Here is a 22,128-nt window from a genome sequence, read left to right on the forward strand (position 1 = left end):
TCAATGCCTTAGAGATAGGTTCAATTCATCTATAAGAATGATTCTGGATCAATTCCATTGAGAGTTTTTCAAAGTTTATCGCGTTTTTTAATCGCGATGGTTACCAGTCCAAATTCGTAGATCAAAAATATCAATGGCATAGAGATAGGTTCAATTCATCTATAGGAATGATTCTGGATAAATTTCATTGCGAGTTTTTCAAAGTTTATCGCGCTTTTTTATTCGCGATGGTTACGAGTCCAAATTCAATGAAAAAACATTTCTATCACTTTGAAGTGATTTTCTATTCATCCATTGGGACTGGGAGGGTAAATTTTCATTTTTGAATGTCAACGGCCATATCACGTAGAACGCACCTGGTCTCGTCAGCTCCCAGAAGTTAAGTTACGTCGAGTCCCGTTAGTACTTGGAAGGGTGACCGCTTGGGAATACGGGATGTCGTTGGCGATGAACAGTTTGTTTTCAATAACAAACTTCTTGAAATTTTTTTTCAATCACGATGGTTACCAGTCCAAATTCTTAGATAAAAAATTTCAATGGCATAGAGATAGGTTCAATTCATCTATTTGAATGATTCTGGATAAATTTCATTGCGAGTTTTTCAAAGTTTATCGCGCTTTTTTATTCGCGATGGTTACGAGTCCAAATTCAATGAACAAACATTTCTATCACTTTGAAGTGATTTTCTATTCATCCATTGGGACTGGGAGGGTAAATTTTCATTTTTGAATGTCAACGGCCATATCACGTAGAACGCACCTGGTCTCGTCAGCTCCCAGAAGTTAAGTTACGTCGAGTCCCGTTAGTACTTGGAAGGGTGACCGCTTGGGAATACGGGATGTCGTTGGCGATGAACAGATTGTTTTCAATAACAAACTTCTTGAAATTTTTTTTCAATCACGATGGTTACCAGTCCAAATTCGTAGATAAAAAATTTCAATGCCTTAGAGATAGGTTCAATTCATCTATAAGAATGATTCTGGATCAATTCCATTGAGAGTTTTTCAAAGTTTATCGCGTTTTTTAATCGCGATGGTTACCAGTCCAAATTTGTAGATCAAAAATATCAATGGCATAGAGATAGGTTCAATTCATCTATAGGAATGATTCTGGATAAATTTCATTGCGAGTTTTTCAAAGTTTATCGCGCTTTTTTATTCGCGATGGTTACGAGTCCAAATTCAATGAAAAAACATTTCTATCACTTTGAAGTGATTTTCTATTCATCCATTGGGACTGGGAGGGTAAATTTTCATTTTTGAATGTCAACGGCCATATCACGTAGAACGCACCTGGTCTCGTCAGCTCCCAGAAGTTAAGTTACGTCGAGTCCCGTTAGTACTTGGAAGGGTGACCGCTTGGGAATACGGGATGTCGTTGGCGATGAACAGTTTGTTTTCAATAACAAACTTCTTGAAATTTTTTTTCAATCACGATAATTACCAGTCCAAATTCGTAGATAAAAAATTTCAATGCCTTAGAGATAGGTTCAATTCATCTATAAGAATGATTCTGGATCAATTCCATTGAGAGTTTTTCAAAGTTTATCGCGTTTTTTAATCGCGATGGTTACCAGTCCAAATTCGTAGATCAAAAATATCAATGGCATAGAGATAGGTTCAATTCATCTATAGGAATGATTCTGGATAAATTTCATTGCGAGTTTTTCAAAGTTTATCGCGCTTTTTTATTCGCGATGGTTACGAGTCCAAATTCAATGAACAAACATTTCTATCACTTTGAAGTGATTTTCTATTCATCCATTGGGACTGGGAGGGTAAATTTTCATTTTTGAATGTCAACGGCCATATCACGTAGAACGCACCTGGTCTCGTCAGCTCCCAGAAGTTAAGTTACGTCGAGTCCCGTTAGTACTTGGAAGGGTGACCGCTTGGGAATACGGGATGTCGTTGGCGATGAACAGTTTGTTTTCAATAACAAACTTCTTGAAATTTTTTTTCAATCACGATGGTTACCAGTCCAAATTCGTAGATAAAAAATTTCAATGCCTTAGAGATAGGTTCAATTCATCTATAAGAATGATTCTGGATCAATTCCATTGAGAGTTTTTCAAAGTTTATCGCGTTTTTTAATCGCGATGGTTACCAGTCCAAATTCGTAGATCAAAAATATCAATGGCATAGAGATAGGTTCAATTCATCTATAGGAATGATTCTGGATAAATTTCATTGCGAGTTTTTCAAAGTTTATCGCGCTTTTTTATTCGCGATGGTTACGAGTCCAAATTCAATGAAAAAACATTTCTATCACTTTGAAGTGATTTTCTATTCATCCATTGGGACTGGGAGGGTAAATTTTCATTTTTGAATGTCAACGGCCATATCACGTAGAACGCACCTGGTCTCGTCAGCTCCCAGAAGTTAAGTTACGTCGAGTCCCGTTAGTACTTGGAAGGGTGACCGCTTGGGAATACGGGATGTCGTTGGCGATGAACAGTTTGTTTTCAATAACAAACTTCTTGAAATTTTTTTTCAATCACGATGGTTACCAGTCCAAATTCTTAGATAAAAAATTTCAATGGCATAGAGATAGGTTCAATTCATCTATAGGAATGATTCTGGATAAATTTCATTGCGAGTTTTTCAAAGTTTATCGCGCTTTTTTATTCGCGATGGTTACGAGTCCAAATTCAATGAACAAACATTTCTATCACTTTGAAGTGATTTTCTATTCATCCATTGGGACTGGGAGGGTAAATTTTCATTTTTGAATGTCAACGGCCATATCACGTAGAACGCACCTGGTCTCGTCAGCTCCCAGAAGTTAAGTTACGTCGAGTCCCGTTAGTACTTGGAAGGGTGACCGCTTGGGAATACGGGATGTCGTTGGCGATGAACAGTTTGTTTTCAATAACAAACTTCTTGAAATTTTTTTTCAATCACGATAATTACCAGTCCAAATTCGTAGATAAAAAATTTCAATGCCTTAGAGATAGGTTCAATTCATCTATAAGAATGATTCTGGATCAATTCCATTGAGAGTTTTTCAAAGTTTATCGCGTTTTTTAATCGCGATGGTTACCAGTCCAAATTCGTAGATCAAAAATATCAATGGCATAGAGATAGGTTCAATTCATCTATAGGAATGATTCTGGATAAATTTCATTGCGAGTTTTTCAAAGTTTATCGCGCTTTTTTATTCGCGATGGTTACGAGTCCAAATTCAATGAAAAAACATTTCTATCACTTTGAAGTGATTTTCTATTCATCCATTGGGACTGGGAGGGTAAATTTTCATTTTTGAATGTCAACGGCCATATCACGTAGAACGCACCTGGTCTCGTCAGCTCCCAGAAGTTAAGTTACGTCGAGTCCCGTTAGTACTTGGAAGGGTGACCGCTTGGGAATACGGGATGTCGTTGGCGATGAACAGTTTGTTTTCAATAACAAACTTCTTGAAATTTTTTTTCAATCACGATGGTTACCAGTCCAAATTCTTAGATAAAAAATTTCAATGGCATAGAGATAGGTTCAATTCATCTATAAGAATGATTCTGGATCAATTCCATTGAGAGTTTTTCAAAGTTTATCGCGTTTTTTAATCGCGATGGTTACCAGTCCAAATTCGTAGATCAAAAATATCAATGGCATAGAGATAGGTTCAATTCATCTATAGGAATGATTCTGGATAAATTTCATTGCGAGTTTTTCAAAGTTTATCGCGCTTTTTTATTCGCGATGGTTACGAGTCCAAATTCAATGAAAAAACATTTCTATCACTTTGAAGTGATTTTCTATTCATCCATTGGGACTGGGAGGGTAAATTTTCATTTTTGAATGTCAACGGCCATATCACGTAGAACGCACCTGGTCTCGTCAGCTCCCAGAAGTTAAGTTACGTCGAGTCCCGTTAGTACTTGGAAGGGTGACCGCTTGGGAATACGGGATGTCGTTGGCGATGAACAGTTTGTTTTCAATAACAAACTTCTTGAAATTTTTTTTCAATCACGATGGTTACCAGTCCAAATTCTTAGATAAAAAATTTCAATGGCATAGAGATAGGTTCAATTCATCTATTTGAATGATTCTGGATAAATTTCATTGCGAGTTTTTCAAAGTTTATCGCGCTTTTTTATTCGCGATGGTTACGAGTCCAAATTCAATGAACAAACATTTCTATCACTTTGAAGTGATTTTCTATTCATCCATTGGGACTGGGAGGGTAAATTTTCATTTTTGAATGTCAACGGCCATATCACGTAGAACGCACCTGGTCTCGTCAGCTCCCAGAAGTTAAGTTACGTCGAGTCCCGTTAGTACTTGGAAGGGTGACCGCTTGGGAATACGGGATGTCGTTGGCGATGAACAGTTTGTTTTCAATAACAAACTTCTTGAAATTTTTTTTCAATCACGATAATTACCAGTCCAAATTCGTAGATAAAAAATTTCAATGCCTTAGAGATAGGTTCAATTCATCTATAAGAATGATTCTGGATCAATTCCATTGAGAGTTTTTCAAAGTTTATCGCGTTTTTTAATCGCGATGGTTACCAGTCCAAATTCGTAGATCAAAAATATCAATGGCATAGAGATAGGTTCAATTCATCTATAGGAATGATTCTGGATAAATTTCATTGCGAGTTTTTCAAAGTTTATCGCGCTTTTTTATTCGCGATGGTTACGAGTCCAAATTCAATGAAAAAACATTTCTATCACTTTGAAGTGATTTTCTATTCATCCATTGGGACTGGGAGGGTAAATTTTCATTTTTGAATGTCAACGGCCATATCACGTAGAACGCACCTGGTCTCGTCAGCTCCCAGAAGTTAAGTTACGTCGAGTCCCGTTAGTACTTGGAAGGGTGACCGCTTGGGAATACGGGATGTCGTTGGCGATGAACAGTTTGTTTTCAATAACAAACTTCTTGAAATTTTTTTTCAATCACGATGGTTACCAGTCCAAATTCTTAGATAAAAAATTTCAATGGCATAGAGATAGGTTCAATTCATCTATAAGAATGATTCTGGATCAATTCCATTGAGAGTTTTTCAAAGTTTATCGCGTTTTTTAATCGCGATGGTTACCAGTCCAAATTCGTAGATCAAAAATATCAATGGCATAGAGATAGGTTCAATTCATCTATAGGAATGATTCTGGATAAATTTCATTGCGAGTTTTTCAAAGTTTATCGCGCTTTTTTATTCGCGATGGTTACGAGTCCAAATTCAATGAAAAAACATTTCTATCACTTTGAAGTGATTTTCTATTCATCCATTGGGACTGGGAGGGTAAATTTTCATTTTTGAATGTCAACGGCCATATCACGTAGAACGCACCTGGTCTCGTCAGCTCCCAGAAGTTAAGTTACGTCGAGTCCCGTTAGTACTTGGAAGGGTGACCGCTTGGGAATACGGGATGTCGTTGGCGATGAACAGTTTGTTTTCAATAACAAACTTCTTGAAATTTTTTTTCAATCACGATGGTTACCAGTCCAAATTCTTAGATAAAAAATTTCAATGGCATAGAGATAGGTTCAATTCATCTATTTGAATGATTCTGGATAAATTTCATTGCGAGTTTTTCAAAGTTTATCGCGCTTTTTTATTCGCGATGGTTACGAGTCCAAATTCAATGAACAAACATTTCTATCACTTTGAAGTGATTTTCTATTCATCCATTGGGACTGGGAGGGTAAATTTTCATTTTTGAATGTCAACGGCCATATCACGTAGAACGCACCTGGTCTCGTCAGCTCCCAGAAGTTAAGTTACGTCGAGTCCCGTTAGTACTTGGAAGGGTGACCGCTTGGGAATACGGGATGTCGTTGGCGATGAACAGTTTGTTTTCAATAACAAACTTCTTGAAATTTTTTTTCAATCACGATAATTACCAGTCCAAATTCGTAGATAAAAAATTTCAATGCCTTAGAGATAGGTTCAATTCATCTATAAGAATGATTCTGGATCAATTCCATTGAGAGTTTTTCAAAGTTTATCGCGTTTTTTAATCGCGATGGTTACCAGTCCAAATTCGTAGATCAAAAATATCAATGGCATAGAGATAGGTTCAATTCATCTATAGGAATGATTCTGGATAAATTTCATTGCGAGTTTTTCAAAGTTTATCGCGCTTTTTTATTCGCGATGGTTACGAGTCCAAATTCAATGAAAAAACATTTCTATCACTTTGAAGTGATTTTCTATTCATCCATTGGGACTGGGAGGGTAAATTTTCATTTTTGAATGTCAACGGCCATATCACGTAGAACGCACCTGGTCTCGTCAGCTCCCAGAAGTTAAGTTACGTCGAGTCCCGTTAGTACTTGGAAGGGTGACCGCTTGGGAATACGGGATGTCGTTGGCGATGAACAGTTTGTTTTCAATAACAAACTTCTTGAAATTTTTTTTCAATCACGATGGTTACCAGTACAAATTCTTAGATAAAAAATTTCAATGGCATAGAGATAGGTTCAATTCATCTATAAGAATGATTCTGGATCAATTCCATTGAGAGTTTTTCAAAGTTTATCGCGTTTTTTAATCGCGATGGTTACCAGTCCAAATTCGTAGATCAAAAATATCAATGGCATAGAGATAGGTTCAATTCATCTATAGGAATGATTCTGGATAAATTTCATTGCGAGTTTTTCAAAGTTTATCGCGCTTTTTTATTCGCGATGGTTACGAGTCCAAATTCAATGAAAAAACATTTCTATCACTTTGAAGTGATTTTCTATTCATCCATTGGGACTGGGAGGGTAAATTTTCATTTTTGAATGTCAACGGCCATATCACGTAGAACGCACCTGGTCTCGTCAGCTCCCAGAAGTTAAGTTACGTCGAGTCCCGTTAGTACTTGGAAGGGTGACCGCTTGGGAATACGGGATGTCGTTGGCGATGAACAGTTTGTTTTCAATAACAAACTTCTTGAAATTTTTTTTCAATCACGATAATTACCAGTCCAAATTCGTAGATAAAAAATTTCAATGCCTTAGAGATAGGTTCAATTCATCTATAAGAATGATTCTGGATCAATTCCATTGAGAGTTTTTCAAAGTTTATCGCGTTTTTTAATCGCGATGGTTACCAGTCCAAATTCGTAGATCAAAAATATCAATGGCATAGAGATAGGTTCAATTCATCTATAGGAATGATTCTGGATAAATTTCATTGCGAGTTTTTCAAAGTTTATCGCGCTTTTTTATTCGCGATGGTTACGAGTCCAAATTCAATGAAAAAACATTTCTATCACTTTGAAGTGATTTTCTATTCATCCATTGGGACTGGGAGGGTAAATTTTCATTTTTGAATGTCAACGGCCATATCACGTAGAACGCACCTGGTCTCGTCAGCTCCCAGAAGTTAAGTTACGTCGAGTCCCGTTAGTACTTGGAAGGGTGACCGCTTGGGAATACGGGATGTCGTTGGCGATGAACAGTTTGTTTTCAATAACAAACTTCTTGAAATTTTTTTTCAATCACGATGGTTACCAGTCCAAATTCTTAGATAAAAAATTTCAATGGCATAGAGATAGGTTCAATTCATCTATAAGAATGATTCTGGATCAATTCCATTGAGAGTTTTTCAAAGTTTATCGCGTTTTTTAATCGCGATGGTTACCAGTCCAAATTCGTAGATCAAAAATATCAATGGCATAGAGATAGGTTCAATTCATCTATAGGAATGATTCTGGATAAATTTCATTGCGAGTTTTTCAAAGTTTATCGCGCTTTTTTATTCGCGATGGTTACGAGTCCAAATTCAATGAAAAAACATTTCTATCACTTTGAAGTGATTTTCTATTCATCCATTGGGACTGGGAGGGTAAATTTTCATTTTTGAATGTCAACGGCCATATCACGTAGAACGCACCTGGTCTCGTCAGCTCCCAGAAGTTAAGTTACGTCGAGTCCCGTTAGTACTTGGAAGGGTGACCGCTTGGGAATACGGGATGTCGTTGGCGATGAACAGTTTGTTTTCAATAACAAACTTCTTGAAATTTTTTTTCAATCACGATGGTTACCAGTCCAAATTCTTAGATAAAAAATTTCAATGGCATAGAGATAGGTTCAATTCATCTATTTGAATGATTCTGGATAAATTTCATTGCGAGTTTTTCAAAGTTTATCGCGCTTTTTTATTCGCGATGGTTACGAGTCCAAATTCAATGAACAAACATTTCTATCACTTTGAAGTGATTTTCTATTCATCCATTGGGACTGGGAGGGTAAATTTTCATTTTTGAATGTCAACGGCCATATCACGTAGAACGCACCTGGTCTCGTCAGCTCCCAGAAGTTAAGTTACGTCGAGTCCCGTTAGTACTTGGAAGGGTGACCGCTTGGGAATACGGGATGTCGTTGGCGATGAACAGTTTGTTTTCAATAACAAACTTCTTGAAATTTTTTTTCAATCACGATAATTACCAGTCCAAATTCGTAGATAAAAAATTTCAATGCCTTAGAGATAGGTTCAATTCATCTATAAGAATGATTCTGGATCAATTCCATTGAGAGTTTTTCAAAGTTTATCGCGTTTTTTAATCGCGATGGTTACCAGTCCAAATTCGTAGATCAAAAATATCAATGGCATAGAGATAGGTTCAATTCATCTATAGGAATGATTCTGGATAAATTTCATTGCGAGTTTTTCAAAGTTTATCGCGCTTTTTTATTCGCGATGGTTACGAGTCCAAATTCAATGAAAAAACATTTCTATCACTTTGAAGTGATTTTCTATTCATCCATTGGGACTGGGAGGGTAAATTTTCATTTTTGAATGTCAACGGCCATATCACGTAGAACGCACCTGGTCTCGTCAGCTCCCAGAAGTTAAGTTACGTCGAGTCCCGTTAGTACTTGGAAGGGTGACCGCTTGGGAATACGGGATGTCGTTGGCGATGAACAGTTTGTTTTCAATAACAAACTTCTTGAAATTTTTTTTCAATCACGATGGTTACCAGTACAAATTCTTAGATAAAAAATTTCAATGGCATAGAGATAGGTTCAATTCATCTATAAGAATGATTCTGGATCAATTCCATTGAGAGTTTTTCAAAGTTTATCGCGTTTTTTAATCGCGATGGTTACCAGTCCAAATTCGTAGATCAAAAATATCAATGGCATAGAGATAGGTTCAATTCATCTATAGGAATGATTCTGGATAAATTTCATTGCGAGTTTTTCAAAGTTTATCGCGCTTTTTTATTCGCGATGGTTACGAGTCCAAATTCAATGAAAAAACATTTCTATCACTTTGAAGTGATTTTCTATTCATCCATTGGGACTGGGAGGGTAAATTTTCATTTTTGAATGTCAACGGCCATATCACGTAGAACGCACCTGGTCTCGTCAGCTCCCAGAAGTTAAGTTACGTCGAGTCCCGTTAGTACTTGGAAGGGTGACCGCTTGGGAATACGGGATGTCGTTGGCGATGAACAGTTTGTTTTCAATAACAAACTTCTTGAAATTTTTTTTCAATCACGATGGTTACCAGTCCAAATTCTTAGATAAAAAATTTCAATGGCATAGAGATAGGTTCAATTCATCTATAGGAATGATTCTGGATAAATTTCATTGCGAGTTTTTCAAAGTTTATCGCGCTTTTTTATTCGCGATGGTTACGAGTCCAAATTCAATGAACAAACATTTCTATCACTTTGAAGTGATTTTCTATTCATCCATTGGGACTGGGAGGGTAAATTTTCATTTTTGAATGTCAACGGCCATATCACGTAGAACGCACCTGGTCTCGTCAGCTCCCAGAAGTTAAGTTACGTCGAGTCCCGTTAGTACTTGGAAGGGTGACCGCTTGGGAATACGGGATGTCGTTGGCGATGAACAGTTTGTTTTCAATAACAAACTTCTTGAAATTTTTTTTCAATCACGATAATTACCAGTCCAAATTCGTAGATAAAAAATTTCAATGCCTTAGAGATAGGTTCAATTCATCTATAAGAATGATTCTGGATCAATTCCATTGAGAGTTTTTCAAAGTTTATCGCGTTTTTTAATCGCGATGGTTACCAGTCCAAATTCGTAGATCAAAAATATCAATGGCATAGAGATAGGTTCAATTCATCTATAGGAATGATTCTGGATAAATTTCATTGCGAGTTTTTCAAAGTTTATCGCGCTTTTTTATTCGCGATGGTTACGAGTCCAAATTCAATGAAAAAACATTTCTATCACTTTGAAGTGATTTTCTATTCATCCATTGGGACTGGGAGGGTAAATTTTCATTTTTGAATGTCAACGGCCATATCACGTAGAACGCACCTGGTCTCGTCAGCTCCCAGAAGTTAAGTTACGTCGAGTCCCGTTAGTACTTGGAAGGGTGACCGCTTGGGAATACGGGATGTCGTTGGCGATGAACAGTTTGTTTTCAATAACAAACTTCTTGAAATTTTTTTTCAATCACGATGGTTACCAGTCCAAATTCTTAGATAAAAAATTTCAATGGCATAGAGATAGGTTCAATTCATCTATAGGAATGATTCTGGATAAATTTCATTGCGAGTTTTTCAAAGTTTATCGCGCTTTTTTATTCGCGATGGTTACGAGTCCAAATTCAATGAACAAACATTTCTATCACTTTGAAGTGATTTTCTATTCATCCATTGGGACTGGGAGGGTAAATTTTCATTTTTGAATGTCAACGGCCATATCACGTAGAACGCACCTGGTCTCGTCAGCTCCCAGAAGTTAAGTTACGTCGAGTCCCGTTAGTACTTGGAAGGGTGACCGCTTGGGAATACGGGATGTCGTTGGCGATGAACAGTTTGTTTTCAATAACAAACTTCTTGAAATTTGTTTTCAATCACGATAATTACCAGTCCAAATTCGTAGATAAAAAATTTCAATGCCTTAGAGATAGGTTCAATTCATCTATAAGAATGATTCTGGATCAATTCCATTGAGAGTTTTTCAAAGTTTATCGCGTTTTTTAATCGCGATGGTTACCAGTCCAAATTCGTAGATCAAAAATATCAATGGCATAGAGATAGGTTCAATTCATCTATAGGAATGATTCTGGATAAATTTCATTGCGAGTTTTTCAAAGTTTATCGCGCTTTTTTATTCGCGATGGTTACGAGTCCAAATTCAATGAAAAAACATTTCTATCACTTTGAAGTGATTTTCTATTCATCCATTGGGACTGGGAGGGTAAATTTTCATTTTTGAATGTCAACGGCCATATCACGTAGAACGCACCTGGTCTCGTCAGCTCCCAGAAGTTAAGTTACGTCGAGTCCCGTTAGTACTTGGAAGGGTGACCGCTTGGGAATACGGGATGTCGTTGGCGATGAACAGTTTGTTTTCAATAACAAACTTCTTGAAATTTTTTTTCAATCACGATGGTTACCAGTCCAAATTCTTAGATAAAAAATTTCAATGGCATAGAGATAGGTTCAATTCATCTATAGGAATGATTCTGGATAAATTTCATTGCGAGTTTTTCAAAGTTTATCGCGCTTTTTTATTCGCGATGGTTACGAGTCCAAATTCAATGAACAAACATTTCTATCACTTTGAAGTGATTTTCTATTCATCCATTGGGACTGGGAGGGTAAATTTTCATTTTTGAATGTCAACGGCCATATCACGTAGAACGCACCTGGTCTCGTCAGCTCCCAGAAGTTAAGTTACGTCGAGTCCCGTTAGTACTTGGAAGGGTGACCGCTTGGGAATACGGGATGTCGTTGGCGATGAACAGTTTGTTTTCAATAACAAACTTCTTGAAATTTTTTTTCAATCACGATAATTACCAGTCCAAATTCGTAGATAAAAAATTTCAATGCCTTAGAGATAGGTTCAATTCATCTATAAGAATGATTCTGGATCAATTCCATTGAGAGTTTTTCAAAGTTTATCGCGTTTTTTAATCGCGATGGTTACCAGTCCAAATTCGTAGATCAAAAATATCAATGGCATAGAGATAGGTTCAATTCATCTATAGGAATGATTCTGGATAAATTTCATTGCGAGTTTTTCAAAGTTTATCGCGCTTTTTTATTCGCGATGGTTACGAGTCCAAATTCAATGAAAAAACATTTCTATCACTTTGAAGTGATTTTCTATTCATCCATTGGGACTGGGAGGGTAAATTTTCATTTTTGAATGTCAACGGCCATATCACGTAGAACGCACCTGGTCTCGTCAGCTCCCAGAAGTTAAGTTACGTCGAGTCCCGTTAGTACTTGGAAGGGTGACCGCTTGGGAATACGGGATGTCGTTGGCGATGAACAGTTTGTTTTCAATAACAAACTTCTTGAAATTTTTTTTCAATCACGATGGTTACCAGTCCAAATTCTTAGATAAAAAATTTCAATGGCATAGAGATAGGTTCAATTCATCTATTTGAATGATTCTGGATAAATTTCATTGCGAGTTTTTCAAAGTTTATCGCGCTTTTTTATTCGCGATGGTTACGAGTCCAAATTCAATGAACAAACATTTCTATCACTTTGAAGTGATTTTCTATTCATCCATTGGGAATGGGAGGGTAAATTTTCATTTTTGAATGTCAACGGCCATATCACGTAGAACGCACCTAGTCTCGTCAGCTCCCAGAAGTTAAGTTACGTCGAGTCCCGTTAGTACTTGGAAGGGTGACCGCTTGAGAATACGGGATGTCGTTGGCGATGAACAGTTTGTTTTCAATAACAAACTTCTTGAAATTTTTTTTCAATCACGATGGTTACCAGTCCAAATTCTTAGATAAAAAATTTCAATGCCTTAGAGATAGGTTCAATTCATCTATAAGAATGATTCTGGATCAATTCCATTGAGAGTTTTTCAAAGTTTATCGCGTTTTTTAATCGCGATGGTTACCAGTCCAAATTCGTAGATCAAAAATATCAATGGCATAGAGATAGGTTCAATTCATCTATAGGAATGATTCTGGATAAATTTCATTGCGAGTTTTTCAAAGTTTATCGCGCTTTTTTATTCGCGATGGTTACGAGTCCAAATTCAATGAACAAACATTTCTATCACTTTGAAGTGATTTTCTATTCATCCATTGGGACTGGGAGGGTAAATTTTCATTTTTGAATGTCAACGGCCATATCACGTAGAACGCACCTGGTCTCGTCAGCTCCCAGAAGTTAAGTTACGTCGAGTCCCGTTAGTACTTGGAAGGGTGACCGCTTGGGAATACGGGATGTCGTTGGCGACGAACAGTTTGTTTTCAATAACAAACTTCTTGAAATTTTTTTTCAATCACGATGGTTACCAGTCCAAATTCGTAGATAAAAAATTTCAATGCCTTAGAGATAGGTTCAATTCATCTATAAGAATGATTCTGGATCAATTCCATTGAGAGTTTTTCAAAGTTTATCGCGTTTTTTAATCGCGATGGTTACCAGTCCAAATTCGTAGATCAAAAATATCAATGGCATAGAGATAGGTTCAATTCATCTATAGGAATGATTCTGGATAAATTTCATTGCGAGTTTTTCAAAGTTTATCGCGCTTTTTTATTCGCGATGGTTACGAGTCCAAATTCAATGAAAAAACATTTCTATCACTTTGAAGTGATTTTCTATTCATCCATTGGGACTGGGAGGGTAAATTTTCATTTTTGAATGTCAACGGCCATATCACGTAGAACGCACCTGGTCTCGTCAGCTCCCAGAAGTTAAGTTACGTCGAGTCCCGTTAGTACTTGGAAGGGTGACCACTTGGGAATACGGGATGTCGTTGGCGATGAACAGTTTGTTTTCAATAACAAACTTCTTGAAATTTTTTTTCAATCACGATGGTTACCAGTCCAAATTCGTAGATCAAAAATATCAATGGCATAGAGATAGGTTCAATTCATCTATAGGAATGATTCTGGATAAATTTCATTGCGAGTTTTTCAAAGTTTATCGCGCTTTTTTATTCGCGATGGTTACGAGTCCAAATTCAATGAAAAAACATTTCTATCACTTTGAAGTGATTTTCTATTCATCCATTGGGACTGGGAGGGTAAATTTTCATTTTTGAATGTCAACGGCCATATCACGTAGAACGCACCTGGTCTCGTCAGCTCCCAGAAGTTAAGTTACGTCGAGTCCCGTTAGTACTTGGAAGGGTGACCGCTTGGGAATACGGGATGTCGTTGGCGATGAACAGTTTGTTTTCAATAACAAACTTCTTGAAATTTTTTTTCAATCACGATGGTTACCAGTCCAAATTCTTAGATAAAAAATTTCAATGGCATAGAGATAGGTTCAATTCATCTATTTGAATGATTCTGGATAAATTTCATTGCGAGTTTTTCAAAGTTTATCGCGCTTTTTTATTCGCGATGGTTACGAGTCCAAATTCAATGAACAAACATTTCTATCACTTTGAAGTGATTTTCTATTCATCCATTGGGAATGGGAGGGTAAATTTTCATTTTTGAATGTCAACGGCCATATCACGTAGAACGCACCTAGTCTCGTCAGCTCCCAGAAGTTAAGTTACGTCGAGTCCCGTTAGTACTTGGAAGGGTGACCGCTTGAGAATACGGGATGTCGTTGGCGATGAACAGTTTGTTTTCAATAACAAACTTCTTGAAATTTTTTTTCAATCACGATGGTTACCAGTCCAAATTCTTAGATAAAAAATTTCAATGCCTTAGAGATAGGTTCAATTCATCTATAAGAATGATTCTGGATCAATTCCATTGAGAGTTTTTCAAAGTTTATCGCGTTTTTTAATCGCGATGGTTACCAGTCCAAATTCGTAGATCAAAAATATCAATGGCATAGAGATAGGTTCAATTCATCTATAGGAATGATTCTGGATAAATTTCATTGCGAGTTTTTCAAAGTTTATCGCGCTTTTTTATTCGCGATGGTTACGAGTCCAAATTCAATGAACAAACATTTCTATCACTTTGAAGTGATTTTCTATTCATCCATTGGGACTGGGAGGGTAAATTTTCATTTTTGAATGTCAACGGCCATATCACGTAGAACGCACCTGGTCTCGTCAGCTCCCAGAAGTTAAGTTACGTCGAGTCCCGTTAGTACTTGGAAGGGTGACCGCTTGGGAATACGGGATGTCGTTGGCGACGAACAGTTTGTTTTCAATAACAAACTTCTTGAAATTTTTTTTCAATCACGATGGTTACCAGTCCAAATTCGTAGATAAAAAATTTCAATGCCTTAGAGATAGGTTCAATTCATCTATAAGAATGATTCTGGATCAATTCCATTGAGAGTTTTTCAAAGTTTATCGCGTTTTTTAATCGCGATGGTTACCAGTCCAAATTCGTAGATCAAAAATATCAATGGCATAGAGATAGGTTCAATTCATCTATAGGAATGATTCTGGATAAATTTCATTGCGAGTTTTTCAAAGTTTATCGCGCTTTTTTATTCGCGATGGTTACGAGTCCAAATTCAATGAAAAAACATTTCTATCACTTTGAAGTGATTTTCTATTCATCCATTGGGACTGGGAGGGTAAATTTTCATTTTTGAATGTCAACGGCCATATCACGTAGAACGCACCTGGTCTCGTCAGCTCCCAGAAGTTAAGTTACGTCGAGTCCCGTTAGTACTTGGAAGGGTGACCGCTTGGGAATACGGGATGTCGTTGGCGATGAACAGTTTGTTTTCAATAACAAACTTCTTGAAATTTTTTTTCAATCACGATGGTTACCAGTCCAAATTCTTAGATAAAAAATTTCAATGGCATAGAGATAGGTTCAATTCATCTATTTGAATGATTCTGGATAAATTTCATTGCGAGTTTTTCAAAGTTTATCGCGCTTTTTTATTCGCGATGGTTACGAGTCCAAATTCAATGAACAAACATTTCTATCACTTTGAAGTGATTTTCTATTCATCCATTGGGACTGGGAGGGTAAATTTTCATGTTTGAATGTCAACGGCCATATCACGTAGAACGCACCTGGTCTCGTCAGCTCCCAGAAGTTAAGTTACGTCGAGTCCCGTTAGTACTTGGAAGGGTGACCGCTTGGGAATACGGGATGTCGTTGGCGATGAACAGTTTGTTTTCAATAACAAACTTCTTGAAATTTTTTTTCAATCACGATGGTTACCAGTCCAAATTCTTAGATAAAAAATTTCAATGGCATAGAGATAGGTTCAATTCATCTATTTGAATGATTCTGGATAAATTTCATTGCGAGTTTTTCAAAGTTTATCGCGCTTTTTTATTCGCGATGGTTACGAGTCCAAATTCAATGAACAAACATTTCTATCACTTTGAAGTGATTTTCTATTCATCCATTGGGACTGGGAGGGTAAATTTTCATTTTTGAATGTCAACGGCCATATCACGTAGAACGCACCTGGTTTCGTCAGCTCCCAGAAGTTAAGTTACGTCGAGTCCCGTTAGTACTTGGAAGGGTGACCGCTTGGGAATACGGGATGTCGTTGGCGATGAACAGTTTGTTTTCAATAACAAACTTCTTGAAATTTTTTTTCAATCACGATAATTACCAGTCCAAATTCGTAGATAAAAAATTTCAATGCCTTAGAGATAGGTTCAATTCATCTATAAGAATGATTCTGGATCAATTCCATTGAGAGTTTTTCAAAGTTTATCGCGTTTTTTAATCGCGATGGTTACCAGTCCAAATTCGTAGATCAAAAATATCAATGGCATAGAGATAGGTTCAATTCATCTATAGGAATGATTCTGGATAAATTTCATTGCGAGTTTTTCAAAGTTTATCGCGCTTTTTTATTCGCGATGGTTACGAGTCCAAATTCAATGAACAAACATTTCTATCACTTTGAAGTGATTTTCTATTCATCCATTGGGACTGGGAGGGTAAATTTTCATTTTTGAATGTCAACGGCCATATCACGTAGAACGCACCTGGTCTCGTCAGCTCCCAGAAGTTAAGTTACGTCGAGTCCCGTTAGTACTTGGAAGGGTAACCGCTTGGGAATACGGGATGTCGTTGGCGACGAACAGTTTGTTTTCAATAACAAACTTCTTGAAATTTTTTTTCAATCACGATGGTTACCAGTCCAAATTCGTAGATAAAAAATTTCAATGCCTTAGAGATAGGTTCAATTCATCTATAAGAATGATTCTGGATCAATTCCATTGAGAGTTTTTCAAAGTTTATCGCGTTTTTTAATCGCGATGGTTACCAGTCCAAATTCGTAGATCAAAAATATCAATGGCATAGAGATAGGTTCAATTCATCTATAGGAATGATTCTGGATAAATTTCATTGCGAGTTTTTCAAAGTTTATCGCGCTTTTTTATTCGCGATGGTTACGAGTCCAAATTCAATGAAAAAACATTTCTATCACTTTGAAGTGATTTTCTATTCATCCATTGGGACTGGGAGGGTAAATTTTCATTTTTGAATGTCAACGGCCATATCACGTAGAACGCACCTGGTCTCGTCAGCTCCCAGAAGTTAAGTTACGTCGAGTCCCGTTAGTACTTGGAAGGGTGACCGCTTGGGAATACGGGATGTCGTTGGCGATGAACAGTTTGTTTTCAATAACAAACTTCTTGAAATTTTTTTTCAATCACGATGGTTACCAGTCCAAATTCTTAGATAAAAAATTTCAATGGCATAGAGATAGGTTCAATTCATCTATAGGAATGATTCTGGATAAATTTCATTGCGAGTTTTTCAAAGTTTATCGCGCTTTTTTATTCGCGATGGTTACGAGTCCAAATTCAATGAACAAACATTTCTATCACTTTGAAGTGATTTTCTATTCATCCATTGGGACTGGGAGGGTAAATTTTCATTTTTGAATGTCAACGGCCATATCACGTAGAACGCACCTGGTCTCGTCAGCTCCCAGAAGTTAAGTTACGTCGAGTCCCGTTAGTACTTGGAAGGGTGACCGCTTGGGAATACGGGATGTCGTTGGCGATGAACAGTTTGTTTTCAATAACAAACTTCTTGAAATTTTTTTTCAATCACGATAATTACCAGTCCAAATTCGTAGATAAAAAATTTCAATGCCTTAGAGATAGGTTCAATTCATCTATAAGAATGATTCTGGATCAATTCCATTGAGAGTTTTTCAAAGTTTATCGCGTTTTTTAATCGCGATGGTTACCAGTCCAAATTCGTAGATCAAAAATATCAATGGCATAGAGATAGGTTCAATTCATCTATAGGAATGATTCTGGATAAATTTCATTGCGAGTTTTTCAAAGTTTATCGCGCTTTTTTATTCGCGATGGTTACGAGTCCAAATTCAATGAAAAAACATTTCTATCACTTTGAAGTGATTTTCTATTCATCCATTGGGACTGGGAGGGTAAATTTTCATTTTTGAATGTCAACGGCCATATCACGTAGAACGCACCTGGTCTCGTCAGCTCCCAGAAGTTAAGTTACGTCGAGTCCCGTTAGTACTTGGAAGGGTGACCGCTTGGGAATACGGGATGTCGTTGGCGATGAACAGTTTGTTTTCAATAACAAACTTCTTGAAATTTTTTTTCAATCACGATGGTTACCAGTCCAAATTCTTAGATAAAAAATTTCAATGGCATAGAGATAGGTTCAATTCATCTATTTGAATGATTCTGGATAAATTTCATTGCGAGTTTTTCAAAGTTTATCGCGCTTTTTTATTCGCGATGGTTACGAGTCCAAATTCAATGAACAAACATTTCTATCACTTTGAAGTGATTTTCTATTCATCCATTGGGAATGGCAGGGTAAATTTTCATTTTTGAATGTCAACGGCCATATCACGTAGAACGCACCTAGTCTCGTCAGCTCCCAGAAGTTAAGTTACGTCGAGTCCCGTTAGTACTTGGAAGGGTGACCGCTTGAGAATACGGGATGTCGTTGGCGATGAACAGTTTGTTTTCAATAACAAACTTCTTGAAATTTTTTTTCAATCACGATGGTTACCAGTCCAAATTCTTAGATAAAAAATTTCAATGGCATAGAGATAGGTTCAATTCATCTATTTGAATGATTCTGGATAAATTTCATTGCGAGTTTTTCAAAGTTTATCGCGCTTTTTTATTCGCGATGGTTACGAGTCCAAATTCAATGAACAAACATTTCTATCACTTTGAAGTGATTTTCTATTCATCCATTAAGAATGGGAGGGTAAATTTTCATTTTTGAATGTCAACGGCCATATCACGTAGAACGCACCTGGTCTCGTCAGCTCCCAGAAGTTAAGTTACGTCGAGTCCCGTTAGTACTTGGAAGGGTGACCGCTTGGGAATACGGGATGTCGTTGGCGACGAACAGTTTGTTTTCAATAACAAACTTCTTGAAATTTTTTTTCAATCACGATGGTAACCAGTCCAAATTCGTAGATAAAAAATTTCAATGCCTTAGAGATAGGTTCAATTCATCTATAAGAATGATTCTGGATCAATTCCATTGAGAGTTTTTCAAAGTTTATCGCGTTTTTTAATCGCGATGGTTACCAGTCCAAATTCGTAGATCAAAAATATCAATGGCATAGAGATAGGTTCAATTCATCTATAGGAATGATTCTGGATAAATTTCATTGCGAGTTTTTCAAAGTTTATCGCGCTTTTTTATTCGCGATGGTTACGAGTCCAAATTCAATGAACAAACATTTCTATCACTTTGAAGTGATTTTCTATTCATCCATTGGGACTGGGAGGGTAAATTTTCATTTTTGAATGTCAACGGCCATATCACGTAGAACGCACCTGGTCTCGTCAGCTCCCAGAAGTTAAGTTACGTCGAGTCCCGTTAGTACTTGGAAGGGTGACCGCTTGGGAATACGGGATGTCGTTGGCGACGAACAGTTTGTTTTCAATAACAAACTTCTTGAAATTTTTTTTCAATCACGATGGTTACCAGTCCAAATTCGTAGATAAAAAATTTCAATGCCTTAGAGATAGGTTCAATTCATCTATAAGAATGATTCTGGATCAATTCCATTGAGAGTTTTTCAAAGTTTATCGCGTTTTTTAATCGCGATGGTTACCAGTCCAAATTCGTAGATCAAAAATATCAATGGCATAGAGATAGGTTCAATTCATCTATAGGAATGATTCTGGATAAATTTCATTGCGAGTTTTTCAAAGTTTATCGCGCTTTTTTATTCGCGATGGTTACGAGTCCAAATTCAATGAACAAACATTTCTATCACTTTGAAGTGATTTTCTATTCATCCATTGGGACTGGGAGGGTAAATTTTCATTTTTGAATGTCAACGGCCATATCACGTAGAACGCACCTGGTCTCGTCAGCTCCCAGAAGTTAAGTTACGTCGAGTCCCGTTAGTACTTGGAAGGGTAACCGCTTGGGAATACGGGATGTCGTTGGCGACGAACAGTTTGTTTTCAATAACAAACTTCTTGAAATTTTTTTTCAATCACGATGGTTACCAGTCCAAATTCGTAGATAAAAAATTTCAATGCCTTAGAGATAGGTTCAATTCATCTATAAGAATGATTCTGGATCAATTCCATTGAGAGTTTTTCAAAGTTTATCGCGTTTTTTAATCGCGATGGTTACCAGTCCAAATTCGTAGATCAAAAATATCAATGGCATAGAGATAGGTTCAATTCATCTATAGGAATGATTCTGGATAAATTTCATTGCGAGTTTTTCAAAGTTTATCGCGCTTTTTTATTCGCGATGGTTACGAGTCCAAATTCAATGAAAAAACATTTCTATCACTTTGAAGTGATTTTCTATTCATCCATTGGGACTGGGAGGGTAAATTTTCATTTTTGAATGTCAACGGCCATATCACGTAGAACGCACCTGGTCTCGTCAGCTCCCAGAAGTTAAGTTACGTCGAGTCCCGTTAGTACTTGGAAGGGTGACCGCTTGGGAATACGGGATGTCGTTGGCGATGAACAGTTTGTTTTCAATAACAAACTTCTTGAAATTTTTTTTCAATCACGATGGTTACCAGTCCAAATTCTTAGATAAAAAATTTCAATGGCATAGAGATAGGTTCAATTCATCTATAGGAATGATTCTGGATAAATTTCATTGCGAGTTTTTCAAAGTTTATCGCGCTTTTTTATTCGCGATGGTTACGAGTCCAAATTCAATGAACAAACATTTCTATCACTTTGAAGTGATTTTCTATTCATCCATTGGGACTGGGAGGGTAAATTTTCATTTTTGAATGTCAACGGCCATATCACGTAGAACGCACCTGGTCTCGTCAGCTCCCAGAAGTTAAGTTACGTCGAGTCCCGTTAGTACTTGGAAGGGTGACCGCTTGGGAATACGGGATGTCGTTGGCGATGAACAGTTTGTTTTCAATAACAAACTTCTTGAAATTTTTTTTCAATCACGATAATTACCAGTCCAAATTCGTAGATAAAAAATTTCAATGCCTTAGAGATAGGTTCAATTCATCTATAAGAATGATTCTGGATCAATTCCATTGAGAGTTTTTCAAAGTTTATCGCGTTTTTTAATCGCGATGGTTACCAGTCCAAATTCGTAGATCAAAAATATCAATGGCATAGAGATAGGTTCAATTCATCTATAGGAATGATTCTGGATAAATTTCATTGCGAGTTTTTCAAAGTTTATCGCGCTTTTTTATTCGCGATGGTTACGAGTCCAAATTCAATGAAAAAACATTTCTATCACTTTGAAGTGATTTTCTATTCATCCATTGGGACTGGGAGGGTAAATTTTCATTTTTGAATGTCAACGGCCATATCACGTAGAACGCACCTGGTCTCGTCAGCTCCCAGAAGTTAAGTTACGTCGAGTCCCGTTAGTACTTGGAAGGGTGACCGCTTGGGAATACGGGATGTCGTTGGCGATGAACAGTTTGTTTTCAATAACAAACTTCTTGAAATTTTTTTTCAATCACGATGGTTACCAGTCCAAATTCTTAGATAAAAAATTTCAATGGCATAGAGATAGGTTCAATTCATCTATTTGAATGATTCTGGATAAATTTCATTGCGAGTTTTTCAAAGTTTATCGCGCTTTTTTATTCGCGATGGTTACGAGTCCAAATTCAATGAACAAACATTTCTATCACTTTGAAGTGATTTTCTATTCATCCATTGGGAATGGCAGGGTAAATTTTCATTTTTGAATGTCAACGGCCATATCACGTAGAACGCACCTAGTCTCGTCAGCTCCCAGAAGTTAAGTTACGTCGAGTCCCGTTAGTACTTGGAAGGGTGACCGCTTGAGAATACGGGATGTCGTTGGCGATGAACAGTTTGTTTTCAATAACAAACTTCTTGAAA

The 22,128-nt window shown here is 37.0% G+C and overlaps 46 pseudogenes; all 46 read left to right on the forward strand.

Moving 5' to 3' along the window:
- The first annotated feature begins 328 nt into the window (after positions 1-328).
- On the forward strand, positions 329-447 carry LOC124331600 (annotated as a pseudogene).
- A 284-nt stretch (positions 448-731) lies between these two features.
- Positions 732-850, forward strand: LOC124331601 (annotated as a pseudogene).
- A 414-nt stretch (positions 851-1,264) lies between these two features.
- On the forward strand, positions 1,265-1,383 carry LOC124331602 (annotated as a pseudogene).
- A 414-nt stretch (positions 1,384-1,797) lies between these two features.
- Positions 1,798-1,916, forward strand: LOC124331603 (annotated as a pseudogene).
- Positions 1,917-2,330: 414 nt separating this feature from the next.
- On the forward strand, positions 2,331-2,449 carry LOC124331605 (annotated as a pseudogene).
- A 284-nt stretch (positions 2,450-2,733) lies between these two features.
- On the forward strand, positions 2,734-2,852 carry LOC124331606 (annotated as a pseudogene).
- A 414-nt stretch (positions 2,853-3,266) lies between these two features.
- On the forward strand, positions 3,267-3,385 carry LOC124331607 (annotated as a pseudogene).
- A 414-nt stretch (positions 3,386-3,799) lies between these two features.
- Positions 3,800-3,918, forward strand: LOC124331608 (annotated as a pseudogene).
- Positions 3,919-4,202: 284 nt separating this feature from the next.
- LOC124331609 lies at positions 4,203-4,321 on the forward strand (annotated as a pseudogene).
- A 414-nt stretch (positions 4,322-4,735) lies between these two features.
- LOC124331610 lies at positions 4,736-4,854 on the forward strand (annotated as a pseudogene).
- Positions 4,855-5,268: 414 nt separating this feature from the next.
- On the forward strand, positions 5,269-5,387 carry LOC124331612 (annotated as a pseudogene).
- A 284-nt stretch (positions 5,388-5,671) lies between these two features.
- Positions 5,672-5,790, forward strand: LOC124331613 (annotated as a pseudogene).
- Positions 5,791-6,204: 414 nt separating this feature from the next.
- On the forward strand, positions 6,205-6,323 carry LOC124331614 (annotated as a pseudogene).
- A 414-nt stretch (positions 6,324-6,737) lies between these two features.
- Positions 6,738-6,856, forward strand: LOC124331615 (annotated as a pseudogene).
- Positions 6,857-7,270: 414 nt separating this feature from the next.
- Positions 7,271-7,389, forward strand: LOC124331617 (annotated as a pseudogene).
- Positions 7,390-7,803: 414 nt separating this feature from the next.
- Positions 7,804-7,922, forward strand: LOC124331618 (annotated as a pseudogene).
- Positions 7,923-8,206: 284 nt separating this feature from the next.
- Positions 8,207-8,325, forward strand: LOC124331619 (annotated as a pseudogene).
- Positions 8,326-8,739: 414 nt separating this feature from the next.
- LOC124331620 lies at positions 8,740-8,858 on the forward strand (annotated as a pseudogene).
- Positions 8,859-9,272: 414 nt separating this feature from the next.
- Positions 9,273-9,391, forward strand: LOC124331621 (annotated as a pseudogene).
- A 284-nt stretch (positions 9,392-9,675) lies between these two features.
- LOC124331622 lies at positions 9,676-9,794 on the forward strand (annotated as a pseudogene).
- A 414-nt stretch (positions 9,795-10,208) lies between these two features.
- LOC124331623 lies at positions 10,209-10,327 on the forward strand (annotated as a pseudogene).
- Positions 10,328-10,611: 284 nt separating this feature from the next.
- Positions 10,612-10,730, forward strand: LOC124331624 (annotated as a pseudogene).
- Positions 10,731-11,144: 414 nt separating this feature from the next.
- On the forward strand, positions 11,145-11,263 carry LOC124331625 (annotated as a pseudogene).
- A 284-nt stretch (positions 11,264-11,547) lies between these two features.
- On the forward strand, positions 11,548-11,666 carry LOC124331626 (annotated as a pseudogene).
- A 414-nt stretch (positions 11,667-12,080) lies between these two features.
- LOC124331628 lies at positions 12,081-12,199 on the forward strand (annotated as a pseudogene).
- A 284-nt stretch (positions 12,200-12,483) lies between these two features.
- LOC124329590 lies at positions 12,484-12,602 on the forward strand (annotated as a pseudogene).
- Positions 12,603-13,016: 414 nt separating this feature from the next.
- Positions 13,017-13,135, forward strand: LOC124331629 (annotated as a pseudogene).
- Positions 13,136-13,549: 414 nt separating this feature from the next.
- Positions 13,550-13,668, forward strand: LOC124331052 (annotated as a pseudogene).
- A 284-nt stretch (positions 13,669-13,952) lies between these two features.
- On the forward strand, positions 13,953-14,071 carry LOC124331630 (annotated as a pseudogene).
- A 284-nt stretch (positions 14,072-14,355) lies between these two features.
- Positions 14,356-14,474, forward strand: LOC124329591 (annotated as a pseudogene).
- A 414-nt stretch (positions 14,475-14,888) lies between these two features.
- LOC124331631 lies at positions 14,889-15,007 on the forward strand (annotated as a pseudogene).
- A 414-nt stretch (positions 15,008-15,421) lies between these two features.
- On the forward strand, positions 15,422-15,540 carry LOC124331632 (annotated as a pseudogene).
- A 284-nt stretch (positions 15,541-15,824) lies between these two features.
- On the forward strand, positions 15,825-15,943 carry LOC124331633 (annotated as a pseudogene).
- A 284-nt stretch (positions 15,944-16,227) lies between these two features.
- Positions 16,228-16,346, forward strand: LOC124334246 (annotated as a pseudogene).
- Positions 16,347-16,760: 414 nt separating this feature from the next.
- Positions 16,761-16,879, forward strand: LOC124333740 (annotated as a pseudogene).
- Positions 16,880-17,293: 414 nt separating this feature from the next.
- LOC124331634 lies at positions 17,294-17,412 on the forward strand (annotated as a pseudogene).
- A 284-nt stretch (positions 17,413-17,696) lies between these two features.
- On the forward strand, positions 17,697-17,815 carry LOC124331635 (annotated as a pseudogene).
- A 414-nt stretch (positions 17,816-18,229) lies between these two features.
- On the forward strand, positions 18,230-18,348 carry LOC124331636 (annotated as a pseudogene).
- A 284-nt stretch (positions 18,349-18,632) lies between these two features.
- Positions 18,633-18,751, forward strand: LOC124329593 (annotated as a pseudogene).
- A 284-nt stretch (positions 18,752-19,035) lies between these two features.
- Positions 19,036-19,154, forward strand: LOC124331637 (annotated as a pseudogene).
- Positions 19,155-19,568: 414 nt separating this feature from the next.
- On the forward strand, positions 19,569-19,687 carry LOC124331639 (annotated as a pseudogene).
- A 414-nt stretch (positions 19,688-20,101) lies between these two features.
- LOC124333741 lies at positions 20,102-20,220 on the forward strand (annotated as a pseudogene).
- A 414-nt stretch (positions 20,221-20,634) lies between these two features.
- LOC124331640 lies at positions 20,635-20,753 on the forward strand (annotated as a pseudogene).
- Positions 20,754-21,037: 284 nt separating this feature from the next.
- On the forward strand, positions 21,038-21,156 carry LOC124331641 (annotated as a pseudogene).
- Positions 21,157-21,570: 414 nt separating this feature from the next.
- LOC124331642 lies at positions 21,571-21,689 on the forward strand (annotated as a pseudogene).
- Positions 21,690-21,973: 284 nt separating this feature from the next.
- Positions 21,974-22,092, forward strand: LOC124329594 (annotated as a pseudogene).
- Positions 22,093-22,128: the final 36 nt, after the last annotated feature.

Source organism: Daphnia pulicaria, chromosome 3, assembly GCF_021234035.1.
Source record: "Daphnia pulicaria isolate SC F1-1A chromosome 3, SC_F0-13Bv2, whole genome shotgun sequence".
Lineage (NCBI taxonomy): Eukaryota > Metazoa > Arthropoda > Branchiopoda > Diplostraca > Daphniidae > Daphnia > Daphnia pulicaria.